This window comes from Cynocephalus volans, chromosome 5 (assembly GCF_027409185.1).
Source record: "Cynocephalus volans isolate mCynVol1 chromosome 5, mCynVol1.pri, whole genome shotgun sequence".
In the NCBI taxonomy this organism is placed as follows: domain Eukaryota; kingdom Metazoa; phylum Chordata; class Mammalia; order Dermoptera; family Cynocephalidae; genus Cynocephalus; species Cynocephalus volans.
In genome coordinates, this window is record NC_084464.1 from 19075046 (window position 1) to 19088942 (window position 13897).

The window sequence follows — 13897 nt, forward strand, 5'->3', positions numbered from 1 at the left end:
ACAGTTACCTTTTTTGTAACATGCTGGTGCTACTATTCCAATGTCTTCTAGCTTCCACTGCTGGTACAGAGAAATCTGCTGTTGGTTAAATTGTTCATTTACAGGGGATCTATCTGTTCTATCCATTTTTTGTTTGTGTTGGACAGTGACACCATGCTATGTTTGGATGTTGGTTTTGTTTTATCAATCCTGTTTGAGATATGTGGCACTGACTAAGTCTGAGTACTAGTATCTTTTATAAATCCTAGGAAATTCCCAGCTCTTGGCTTTTTTGAAATATGGTGCTCACCCATTTTCTCATTCTAGAAATACAATTAAAAATACAATAGGTCTTTTTACTCTATTCTCCATGCCTGTTAATCTAACTTTCATCCTATGTCATTTCTTATGTGTTTAGCTCTGTATTTCATTCTACTAATTCTCTCTTCATTTCTGTCTAATCTACTGTTTAGCCTATTTGCTGAATCTTTAATTCAAATGTTTATATATTTTAACTCTAGAAGTTCTATTCAGTTATTTTTTAAATCTGTCTGGTCACTTTTGAATGTCTTTATTTTTTAAAACATTTTAAGCCTGGTTATTTTACGTTATGTGCCTTATAATGGCAGTATTTGAAGCTTATAGGTGACTACATCTATTGCTTGGTGTTTTGCTTATTCTCAATCATGTTTTGTTTTCTCATGTGTTTGGTAAATTTGGAGGGTTTATATTAGTCTGATCTTAATCAGGGGAAATCCTGACAAGCATGAGATAATGTTTATCTCCACAGAGAATTTATGCATACTTTTTCCTCTACTGAGTTTGCTATCATTTCAAGCCATGGAATTCCTTTAGGTTTCCTCCCAACTTTGTAGCGGTGGGTATAATAAATTCTAATCCACGATCCTATAGTACATGAGAGATGTTTTTTCTACTCAGAGCAGAGAATGAGATAGATAGGTTACAGGCCGTCACCCTTCAAGGACAGATGTATTTTTCGACCCATGTTTTCACCACGGTGGAAACCCTTAATGCAGGGTCTTGATTCAGCTGCCCAAATGGCACAGACCCCACGTCTACTCTCTCGCTCCCTGTTCGTAGTTCACTGGTATCAGTATGTGATCCCAAGGCAGCCTCAAGTCCCACACGTTTTTACCATTCCACTGTCAGCAGCCAGCTCTTCTGCTGTTGTGGGGTGAGGAGCTGGGGCACAGGCTTGGATGTTTCGCTTAGTTCCTTATGATCTCAGCAATGCATTTGAAGATTCATTTGTCGTGATTTTTCTGGCATCTAGAAGTTTTGCTGTGAGGCTTATCAGAACCTCATTTTGCCACAGAGCAGGAGATGAAGGTCTCAGCAGTGTTTTCAATCTCCACCAGATGGTTGGCAAAAGAATCTGTTCCACAAAATATGAGGCCCATGCTGAGGCAGGGACCCCAGCTCAGATTTCTCTCTTCTCACTGTGAACATCCATGTAGACTCCTGAGGGTTATTTCCTAAAAGTGGCTTTTGTTCAGTGCTGCCCAAATCCCCCAACAGGGCTCCTTAGTCTGAGAGGTTCAAAACACAAGCTCTGGAAAAGGTTGCCTTGGCTTTGGTTTCAGCTCTGCCACACATCAGGGAGAACCCCAGTCAAATGTTGTTACTCAAGCCGAACCCAACTCAAACTATTTAAGCAAAAAGGCAGTATATTGCCTCACGTGACCAGAGAGCTGAAGAATAAAACTCTAGCTTCAACTAAGAATGGACCCAGGTGTTCAAAGGAGGTCACCAGAAGTTGTCTCTACACAGCTGTGATTAGCTTTCTTTAGTGTGGGCTTGCTTTGCAGGCCAATGCTGTGTCACGACCCCTGACCAACTCACAGTGTCACAGTTCCAGTTCCAGAAGCAAGGAAGGCTTCCTTTTCCCATCGGAGCCAATGAGTCCCTGAGTATCACATCACTGACTGGCCTGGGTTACTGCCAGGCCATGGAATGCTGTGACTGGTCAGCCCTCTCAGGCACCCCCTACAAAAACCACATGACTTGGAAAAAGGGTATGACTCCCAAAAGAAAACCAGGGTGTTGCGACAGACTGAAATGACTGTACACAGCACCTGCCACTCAACGGCTCAGTGGATGGCCAGGATGGACTACTCATTACCTGATCCTGGTCATCCTGGAAGCCTCCAGAAAGGAACTAGCCACTCTGGCTCAACCCCCACATCCGCCCTCCACAACTATGAACCTTGGGCAAGGCTCTTAACCGAACTTTGCCTCTTTCCTCATCGGTGAGTGAGAGCAGCAATCGGACTCGCTCACAGAGCTGTCATGAGGATTAAATGAGCTGATGATACATGTAAGAATTTGTCAGCCTCTGGCACATATTAAGCATCCAACGTACGTTAGCCATTTTTTCTCACTCTTATAACCAGCATTGCTACAAAACAAAACCTTTCAGGTAGTGAATTACTTTCAGGTTCTCTGTATTTCCCTAGATGCCATTTCTGGAAGTGGAACTGACCAGCCAAGGTGCAGCTGTGTTGGCAGCAGCCACATTTTGCTCAGCAGTCCTGAGCCGCCCAAACCAGTCCCAGGAAAGGTGCCCGTGCTGGTGTACCCCAGTGGTCTCAGGCCTGCTGGTCCTGTCTGGAGTAACACTCTCCTTCAAGGGCAAAACAAATTAGCCTGAGCACAGATGGAGGACTGTCTGGGATGAGACCGGGCTCCCGAGGTTCCCACCGCATCCCCACCAGGAAGCGCTCAGATGCTACTTTTTTCCACACCCCATCTTGTCATCATGTTCTGGGACACGTTCTTTTCTCTTGAGGCTTCTCTCTCTCTCTCTCTGTCCTGGGTACAGGGCACCGACCGCAATCTCCAGCTGCCAGAATGTCTCCAAATTTCCTGACACTCCCTCACATTGAGCAACTTGAGTCTTTTTCCTCTTTTTTGCCAACCTCCACCCAGTGAGGCCCTGGGGCCTAACTGTGCACAATCATGAGACCTTTCCAGAGCCACAAAGCCCTGTGCTCCTGTGAGAAATGCTTCTGCCACCTTATGCACCCGACAGGGCTGTGGTCATTTCCACTCTTTTGTTAACAGTAACTCCCACCGCCTGCCCACGCCAACTTATTTTTGTTTTAGGTTTTTCAGCAATAAGGTGTGTAATACCAGCAGTCGGTGTGGCAGGGGGCCAGGTGCTATGGGACCATGAGGGCGAAGCAAGGTGCCAGCCCTCAAGTTGCTAACAATTTTGCTTGGGAGGCAGTTAACATCCTCGGCATCTGAGGCTGACGCCACGGACTCTCAGGGCATCGGACCTCAGAAACCTGTAGGGCAAAGTCTTACCTGTGAACGTCCCATCCTCTGGCCCTCAGGGGAAGGGGCGACACCCTTCTAGCTGCTTAGACAAGCCAGCCTCCCACCCCGACACTTCAGAGTTGATGAGGGAGGATGGAGGATTCTATTGCCCAGCATCTGGGTCCAGCAACCCACCAGGATCCAGGACGGGGCTGACGGAGGAGGGTTTATGCTGCTGAATACTTCCTTGGGTCATCCGTGAAGAGCAGGGGGTCGCCTGGCCTCCAGAACGCCCAGTCCCAATGGAGAGCCAGGCTGGTTTCTGCAAGTACAGGCGCTGGAGAGCAGCCAGGGAGAGTGCAATAGGAAACCCTGCAAAGGTCCCGCTGGTGGGACATCCACACTGTCTTTCCTCCTGGTGCTCACAGAAACCCATGCCCAGGCACAGTGATGCGACGGTCTTGCTGATAGCCCAACTTTGTGGCTGGGGACAAAGCAGGAGGCAGGGAGGCTGCAGCCCTCACCATCCAGGAGTATTTGGGGAGCACTTCCTGGGACGGGCGCCCCCCACACTGATGCCCTCTGGGGACGAGACCGCCCTGCCTCGGCTTTCATGGAGCCCACAGTCAGTCCAGTGCAGAAAGAGCTGTTCACAGATCACCTGGTGTTTGAAATGTCTACAACCAGGATGTCCACATGCATTCCTTCTACAAATAAAATTCCACTGGGATGTTTCAACAAACAGAAGAACGGAGCACAGGACAGGGTCCAACTCAGTCCACAGGGTCGTGGGGGCTTCCGCAGTCAAGTGACTTGGAAGGTGGTGTGCAAAGGTTGAACGGGGGGCATGGGGCAGGCACTGAGGAGCTGGGCCAGCATTCAGGCCGGAGGACAGCGTTGGTTGTGGCTCTGCACCCAGACAGACAGCTGTGGGTCCTTGGCAGGAGCAGGAAGAAGTCAGGAAGGCCAGGGCTTGAACACAGAGGAGACAAGGGAGCCGGCAGTGCTGGAGCAGAGGCCACATGCTTTACCTCGCAGGCCAGCTCAAGGATCCTGTGCCTTTCCCAGGAACAGCCAGAAATCTCTGAAGAATTAATAAGCCTCAAGAGTGGCCTGAGCAGATGGGTGTGTGTATCGTGTGTGTATCTATATGTTTATTGCACGTGACTGTGTGAGCATGTGTAGGTATGTGGTGCATGTACATGCATTTAGGCATGTGCACGTGCATGTATGTATGTGTGGCGCGTGACAATAAAATAACACAATGAAGGCTGAATACAGGGAGATGGAAAGACATTAGACAAATATTGAAGAAAAGAAACCTAGGTGAATAGTGATCAGTCAGAAGAGAATTCAACACAACCAGCTGATTACTGAAACATTTAATCTGGCTGTATCAAACTCTGAAGACACTCACTAAATGCATCCAGCCTGCTCTGTTGTAATTTCACCATCGTCCCTTTGTACAGATGGGCCACCCAGTGTGCTGCTCACGTGATGTACATGTGGCCCAGTGTCAGTGCCCAAAGTACCATGGGGGTGTGCAGGGGATGGGCTCCTCCTTCGAGATGCACCGCAGCCTCTGGGCCCACGAAGCCACCGTCCCTTTTCTCTCTTCTTCTGACACAATCTCAGGAGCAAAGCTGATCTGAGGGGCAAGGATTTGAAATCCACAGAAGTGCAGGGCGCCATGCAAAAGCCACAGGGACAGAAAAGAACTGGTTAGAAACCACACCTGCTACGTACCAGTCAGTCACATGATTGATGGGGGGAAGTGGTGTGAAAGGAACCTTCATGTGATTATAAAACTCCTTTACTGCTACGAGAATGGAAAACTGGACTTCCCCATAACCTTGGCATGTGGGGCCTCCGAAGTGAGGGGAAGAACTTGGGGCACCTGGAATTTCCAAATCCTATCCTTATGATTGAGATCCATCCGTGAGCATCACTCTGGATTCAGACACTAAACGTTACAGTTTCGCTTGGTTAGGCAAATGATGGGACATTTATGCTACGGGTTATTCTAGAATGAGGTTATTCTAGCTATTATGTGCCCCTGTGGAAAGTTGTTCATGATATTTGTTAAAGGAAAAACGATGACAACTTTTAATTGTAAGCAGCCTGTTTATGATGCACTAGTCCCCTCTAATCGGCGGGATCGAGCCTGCAGTTTCAGTTCCCCACAGCAATATTAAACAAACAATTCCAGTAATAAATGATTCAGAAGGTTTAAATTGTGTGCCGCTCTGAGCAGTGAGATGAAATCTTGCGCCTCAGGCCTGTGAATCACCCCCTTGTCTGCATGCGGCATGCCGCGCCCACACCTCTGAGTCACTTAGCAGCCGGCTCAGTGTCAGATGAACCGTGGCTACAAAAAATGCTTGTGTTCAAGTAAGTAGCCCTCACTGTGGTCAATCATGCTGCAAAGCACAGAGCGGTGATGCTGGCAACTTGCACATGCCACGGAGAGGCAGGAGAGTGCTTCCTTGAAGTGCAAAGGGGAACATTCTTGACTTAAGAAAAGAAACTGTGTACTGAGGTTGCTAAGATCTACAGTATGAATGAATCTTCTATCAGAGAAATTGTAGGAAGGAGAAAGAAATTTGGCTGGTTTTGCTGTTGCACCTCAAACTGCAAAAGCCGTGGCCACAGTGCGTGATAAGCACACAGTTAAGTTGAAAAACATTAAATTTGTGGGTGGAAGACATGAACAGAAACATGTGGGCTCGGTACTATCTGTGGCTTCAGGCATCCTCTGGGGTCTTGGCACGCGTCCCTCGTGCATAAGGGAGACTAAGGTGTGCCATTCATATAAAATAATAATAAACATAATGAACCTAATAATAAAAATTATGTATGTAAGAATACAATACATATGAGCCATAAGGAAATAAATCAAATTGTTAAAAGTGACTATTCTTGAGGCAGGGATTAAGGAGACTGACTTTGTTTTTCATACCGTCTCATCTTTTGCTATAATGTGTACTTTTGTGAGTGTGCGCGTAGTGAGTATGCACGGACGTGCCAGCGTTCACCAGTGTGTGAGTGTGCAGGGAGAGCGAGCAGACACGCGTGTACGTGCAGCGGCCTCTGGAAGCTGCTTACCTGGAGCGGACACAGGAATTACCGAAAGTCTCCACTGACACCCCCTTTTCGTGTACATCTTGGCCGGGCCGCTGGTCGTCCAAGAGCAGGGCTAATTTACCCTGCAGGGGAGAAAGCACGAGTACGTGTGGCCTCTGGGAGAGGACACAAATGCTGCTGTGACCCCGCACAAAGGTTTATCATGGCCAGGAGGAAAGTCTGGGGTCAGCTCCCTCCAGGATGGACTAGCATAACACGTCCAACCCTGGCAAGCCCATCCACAGGTGACAGGGACATCGCGACTGAAAGTGGGGACGGGACAATCGGAGCAAATGGAAGAAGTGATCGGAGAAACTCTAACATGCCCAGATTCCTGGAGGGAACCAGGTTTAGGTGATGCTGCCGTGTGTGACCGGACATGGCTGTGGCACAGGACTGAAGGGAGTCAGGCAGGGACCCACACACAGAGTGCTCAGTACATGGTGGCATCATCGTGGTCCAGGATAGATCTGGTTACACGGTCAGTTTTCCTCAGATATGCTGTTTCCCGGGACTTTGAGAATTTAAAACATCATTTCTTTCAGTAGGAATTTTAGTAAGAATTCCTAGCTACCACGTACTGTGCACCTTCCAGGTTCCAAGGACTTGTCACCCTGCAATGCAGGGGTCCTATTACCTTGTTCCACAAGGTCGGCGCATGATGCGCATTGGGTGAGCTCGTGCCAGGCCAGGGCTGGAGCCAGGGCTGACAGCCGAGTGGCCCACGTCCACCCTCCCCCAACACCCAGCCCCAGTCCCTTCTCTTCCAGGCACGTAATTAGCTGCAGATGTGCCTGCGGTCCCCAGTAGACGAAATCTGCATGACTCCAGAAATGATGCTCTTCTCATCCATGTACAGCATACGGTGCTTTGCACGCAGTAGGTGCTCAATCAACACTCGCAAACTACAACTATGACTGATAGACGGGCCCTTCCTCTGCCAACATCTCTGGCGATCCTCCACCCAGAGCACATACCTGGAGAAAACCGGAGTCGTAGAAGCAGGGAACATCGAAAGCAAAGCCCTGGCACAGCACTCTGTCCATCCAGCCCGTCAGGATGGCCAGCACGCTGAACCAGTACAGCGGGAACTGGGGATGGAACACCGGGGAGAGGCGCACGCTGAGACCCATGCCCAGAGCGCACGTGTCAGCAACCCGGTGCCTCAGAAGGAATCCCGCTGTCCTTCTCTTCCCAGGAGGCTGTGCAGGTGAGGGAGACACAAATGGTAAGCTCTAACGTGGCGGCATGGACAAGGGGGGCACGGCCAGGGCGGAGTTGACAGTGGTCCCGGTCGCTGTTACGGGTGGCTCTGTGTCCCCCAGTGACAGCCCTGATGCTGCTCCAGTGACCAGATGTAGACAGGGAGGGGGTGAGAAGCTCTGCTGGACCCTGCTGTGGGGTAGCAGTCTCTGTGACTGAGCTACTCGAGGGGACAAGAGGAAAGGTTTGGAGAGAGTTCGCCCCTTCACATGCACGCGTGTGAGTTGTTAGCATCTGGGAGTCCCAACGAGTTAGGTGCGGGGCAGCTGTGGATTTTCACACAAACTAAAGCTGCCTGCTCGGATTCCATGCCAGCAGCAAGATCTCTGCGAGTCCACCCTGGTTCCCGTAGGAGCCCGAACGTGACCTCCAGACATCGCCTGTGAAGGGAAAAAAACACAGGTGAGCATCCACTACCAAAGGAGGAAGCCCACGCTTCGTGGGCATTCAGCACAAATCAAACTCAGGAACTGGCAATGAAACCCAAGCTCCAGAAGCTACTGCTGGGTGACGCTGCCAGTACCCTGTGCTTCCTTTTCCAGATTCGTCCCATAGGGCTACTAATAAATCGTTCCTAGCTCACAGCATCGTGGCAAGGATTCGGTAACACACAGCACAGTAAACGCGCAATACCCAGAAGAGAATTAATGCTCAGTGACGGGTGGGCTCTGATAATGTTGGTAATGGTAGTGCTGAATGCAGCTTTTCTTAGTGCTGAACAAAAGAAAGAAGCTTACAGTGCAGACCCTCTGGACAAAGTGTCAGGAAAGGAGAGAAGTCAGGGAAGAAAAGACGTAAAATGAGGCGGATAAAAGGAAAGACCGGTACAGAAAGAACAGGCCTCGGCTTACATTAGCCACCCAGTCACACGATAGGAGGAGGTGACAGAAAGGAGGGGTGGGCTCCGCTAGGTCGGCTGAGCCCAGGGGGTCAGGAAGAGCAGGGCAAGAGGCTGAACAGGGTTCCGTTGGGACCACATGCCCCAGGTTTCTGGGGACAGTCATGACAGAGGCCCATCGTCCCGGCATGATGATACCCCGACGGTAACCAGGTCTCGAGCACCAGGAGTCCACCCAGGTACAACAGAATGAAAGAACGTCCTGCACTTTGACCAGATGAGCAGCTCAAGGTTGCTCCATACAGAAAGGGCTGGTGCCAGGAAGGGGTGTACAGAGAAGCCTGGGAAGGGGGCAGCGTTCCTTCCTGCTGCCAGTGCTGTGAGGCTGTGAGGGGCTTGGGGACCACCCATTCTGCACGTGTCATTCTGTCTGGGAAGTGATCACAGGCCCCCCAACAACTCCTTGCACCCACAGGGTGGGCTCGGCACATACTGTGAGAATGGTGGTCTCCTTCTCCCACCCACTCCCGCCCTTAAGCGGGGAGGAAAAGAGACAGTCAAGACCAGTCAGGCCCCTTGCTTGGAAATTCCGGGTCGAGGGAATGCAACCTCGGGTGCGGGGAGACACCAGAGCTGAGGTGCAGGGAGCAGCAGAGGAGCAGGGGGAGAGCAGGCTGCTTGGCACGGGGCACTGTCTCTGGAGCCCAGCTAAAGGCCTGTCCTGGGGCCCAGCAGACCCAAGCGACCAGAGCACATGGATATCATAAATTCCCCTTTCTTGCTCGACTTGGATTTCCATCAACCCAGACACTGGCCGGGCTTACAGTCACAGCCCCGACGACACCTGCCTGGTGATGGAGGAGAGAGGCCTTGGCCTGAGGGACCTAGTCCTCCTAGAGGCCCTATTAAGGGGCCAGTTCTTTCTGCAAGGACAGCACCGCCCTGCGACAATCTGTGAACAACACAGGGGAGGGGCTGGTGGGGAAGCAACCAGTGGGAGGGTGGAACCGCAGGTTTTCTCCAAATTATCAGAATGTTTAAGGCAGGAGTCATTTGGGCTTGAATTCCCTGACGAACGCTTGTGTAGACAAATCTGGTTCTCAAGCAACCCAGCAAGTCTGGGGGTGGGCCCGCAGGAGAACGGAGGAACGGGTTTCTTGCACCACTGGGCTCATGGAAAATACCTTCATTCCTCTGTTCTGGGGGGTCAGGATTTTGCATAAGCAATATTGGGTACATTGACCTCTTTCCCTACTAGGTAAAGTGTTTCAACTAATGCTGCAAGCAGTTAACAGTGTGGTAACTAAGTTTAGAAATTAGGTTACCACACCTACCCACACACTGTGCAAATGTGCAAAAATCACTGATACCACTTGTAGGGGAACACTCAGTGTTGGGATGAGTTTGTACACAGGAGGAATCTTTTGAATGTCAGAGGAAAACCGCACCTGAAATGTCACTAGATCAGCTTCCTGAACCTCTTCCTGCTCGGCAACGATGTTGCTGGTCAGAGCCCTCTTCTTGTAGGCTTCACAGGCTTCCACCCCATAATTGAAGACCTCAGGATTGGAGAGAGGCCCTGGGGAAAAAAGAGGCTTCTCACTCATGGGTGAGGGTGCGTGGCCCGGCCCAACCATTCCGCAAGCGCTGTGTATACCTGTCTCTGACTCCTCAAAGCGAGTCACAGACAGTCTCTGTGACACTGCGGCCAGGCTTTGGAAAGAGAGAATGCCTGGCAGGGCCACTGGTTGAGCGCTTCCTACCTAGCAGCGGTGCGCTCCACACATCCCCTCTTTTATCAGAATAGCAACCGATGACATCCCTGCAGCTCCCCGTAACCACAGAGGAAACCAGGACTTGAGAGGCTGGGTGACTTGTTACATGCCCTCTGGGTCCTGGAGACAGAGGTAGGTGTGACCCACTAGGCCACAGTGGGTCATGGAGGAGAGCAAAGCCCAGGCCATTTGGAGAAGAGCCACAGTGAGAGCTGGGACAGCTGTCTGTCAATACACTCATCATTAAACATTTGAGAGTTTCTTGCTTCCTCTTTTAACCTACCTGCATGTGACTTTCACTCAATAAGTGCACACTGAGTGCTTCTACGTGTACAATCCTGCCTTTACTAGGAACCCTAAGTGGGTAGCTTTGCACGCTAGAGGCTGTGTTGCAGCAGGGAGCTTATCAGATGGGGTTATGGCCACTGCACTATGTAGAATCCTGACCCCTTGGGCCCTTTACATCCATATCTACAGCATTTCAAACTGCAAAGGGACATGAACTTTTACCGATATGTAGAACAAGATCTACAGTGACCTGCACCAAAAGGTTGAGTGTGCTTGCCTCTGGGGTGTGGTGTGGGACTGGAGTATACGTGGAAAGGGGCTTGTACTTTTCACCCTGTGTTCCTCCACATTTAAAAATATTTTTTACATTAAGATCGTGTTACTTTATTCACTTAAAAGCCAGTGGCTCCTTATCCCAGTGATCTCCATTTTTCTAGTGTCTATTCTTCTGCTCATTAAGAGAAAATAGTGGATTGATCGAGCAAAAGGGAAGAAAGACAAGGATGTTGGCTGTCACCACCGATACTGAACACTGTACCTGGAAACGTAGTCAGCACAATCACAACCAAGAGGAAAGCAGAGACATTAAGTTCTAGAGAAGAGGCGGTGAGTGATCATTACGTGCAGATGATCTGACTGCATATCTGGCAAGCCCCGGAGGATTCACTGAAAAGTATTCCAGTCACCACAAAAACACACATACAGGCCCACACAGAGAATAATCCCTGTCACACAGAGAAACTGCACCCATAAGAAGAATTACAGAAGATGTGCGTGAAGAACCTCCTAAATAGACGCGGGGAGTTGTACAAGACTAGAACAAACGGAAGTCACACCGTTCCCGTGCACAGAAAGAGCCGGTATTACGAAAGACCAATTCTTCCTAAGTTCATCTTAAGTTTAATGGGATTTCTTTTTGAATGTGGAAAGCTAATTCAGATGATTTAACGGAAAAGATAAAGAAATAGAAAACAGAGAAAAATAAGGGAACTGAAGGTGACCTATCTCTATGAGATATTAAATTATGTTATTTCCCTAAACAATCATAACGATGTGGTACCGTGCTGTGTGTCATGAGTAGACGGGCGAAAAACGGAATAGAAAGAGTACAACAGAATCAAACACACGGGAATTTAGGTCACAAGGAAAGTGGCAGTTTCAATCAGGGGCAAACTGGAGCAAACCTTCAATGGCGAGAAGATAACTGGGCAGGAACTTGGCAAAAAAAGAGACCCATATCTCACAACATACATCAAAATAAATGCAAAATAGTTAAAATATTTAAATTTAAAGAGTGGAACCTGTCAAATACTCAAAGAAATGACAACACTTTGTTTTTAAGAAAAATATCCGAGTTTACAGAAGTAAGACACAGACCCCAGCCGTCATAGAGCAATCGACTGATGGAAACTCAACTCAGTAAAAGGAGGCAGAATCCTGTGCGGAACAAAACAGCAGAAGCAACGTCAAATTGACAACAAAATCGGGTAAAACGTATCTGCGATTCACACCCCACCCCGCCCCACAGGCTGAGTTTTTAGTACATAGACGCTCCACGAAAACCAAAACGTCCAAGACCGACGAACTAAGAGAACACGAACGAGGCAGGAACGGACAGTTCACGGGAAGGAAACCGTCAGTAGCGACAGACAGAAGCGGAACACGTGAAGGCGCCAAACCTCAAGAACCGACGGAAGGACACGGAGGCCGTGCAGGGAGGGGCTTCCTGGCACACCGGCGGCTGTCACTGCGCTGGCAGCACCGGAGACCCCGCGCAGCGAGCACGTGCACTGCCGCTGGTGCCGCGCGAATCGGGAAAGGCTTGGGGCACCCGGGGACTCCAGAAAGGGAAACGCGCGGCCCTCGACCGATAGGCACTTCCACTTCCGGGGCACTGCGTGGGAGGGAACGCCGGCGGCCGGGTTCCCTGGGGTAGGGGTCGTCACCACCACTGCTCAGAGCCAGCCTAACGCGCCCTTGAGCAGGGACTCAGAACGACGACATCGCCGCACAGCGAGTGCTCTTCCACAGCAGAAGAGGAGGCCGCGCGCACGCCCCGCTCCCGTGAAGGGGACGCAGAGCGCCCTCGAGTGCCCCTCAAAAGTGCCCCTGCAGCGCGCGCGTCTCCGGAAGGCCGAGGGCGCTGGCAGCACCGGCCGCCTGGGCCGCACAGACCGCGCCTCCACGCTTCTGACCTGAGACATCCTGAGACATGCACATCGCCAGCAACGATGAGCTTCCCAGGCATGTTTTTAGTTGACAAACACAGAGGAAAGTTCACACGGCAGAGCGATCGTGCCACGACTCACCAGTGACATCTCTCCTTGTGGCCCTGGGCTCAAAGTCCACGGCGTACAAATCCGACACACAGGTGACGGCAAAGCCCTGCCTGCTCAGCTCCTCCACGGCCACGTTCTTCAAGGAGCCGTTGAAAGACTTGGCCTCGTGGTGCGCGTAGACGATGAGCACCTTCTTACCTAGAGCAGGAGAAGGAGCGGCCCCTCTTGAGGGACAAGTCCCGCTTGTCAAAACTCAGCGAAGACTGAGATGAAAATGACACGTTTTGGTGCTCACAGCAGTTGTAGCCAACACATACCAACCTTTTACATGAATGGCAGTTTTAAAAGAAGAAATATTTTTGGTGCGCTTACATCCCAGCTCATCATTACTTGTGTTTTCTAATTGACAAAAATGCAATGGGCTAAATAATGTCTCCTGGGAACCAGCACTTCTGAATCCTTTAAAAGCCTGATCTGATTTGGTTACCCCATGAGAAGTTCTAGCCCTGTCTGCTAAACATGAAAAGACAAAGCCGCTGGAATTGACCTTGCGTGCTGACCCATGCGGGCAGGCGTCAGCTCCTGGCAGCTTGGCTCTGCCACAGTGCTGCCTCTATCTCCTCCAGGCCCACCGAGACTTGACACGAAAACAAAACATGGTCCCACGGGGACGGGGGGCTACCGGGAGCCCGTCTCTCGGCGGGGATGCTGATGACAAGAGGACTCCAGGAAGGGCCAGGTCTTGCAGATTATAACTGCACTCCATATCCCCCTTTCACTGCTTTATTTTTCTCCAGAGCATTTACCATCAATCTGATGGACTATATATTCTACTGATTTGTTTATTTCTATTTTACCCCTCCTCCACCTTAATGCAGGTATTCGGGAGGAGAGAGATATTTTTAAATCTGTGTGTTTACTGCTATATTCACAATTCCTAAAAATGTTCTTGGCACATAGTAGGCACCTAATTATCTGTTGAATAAATGAATATATGACAAACCCACACATATGGAGCTTGGATTAAGAAAATTATTCTGTAGATGAAGATATTTTAAAAAGCCACTTTC

The 13897-nt window shown here is 50.0% G+C and overlaps 1 pseudogene; it reads right to left on the reverse strand.

Annotated features, from left to right (window-relative positions):
• Nucleotides 1-4777: 4777 nt before the first annotated feature.
• On the reverse strand, nt 4778-13593 carry LOC134378898 (ribosyldihydronicotinamide dehydrogenase [quinone]-like; annotated as a pseudogene).
• Nucleotides 13594-13897: the final 304 nt, after the last annotated feature.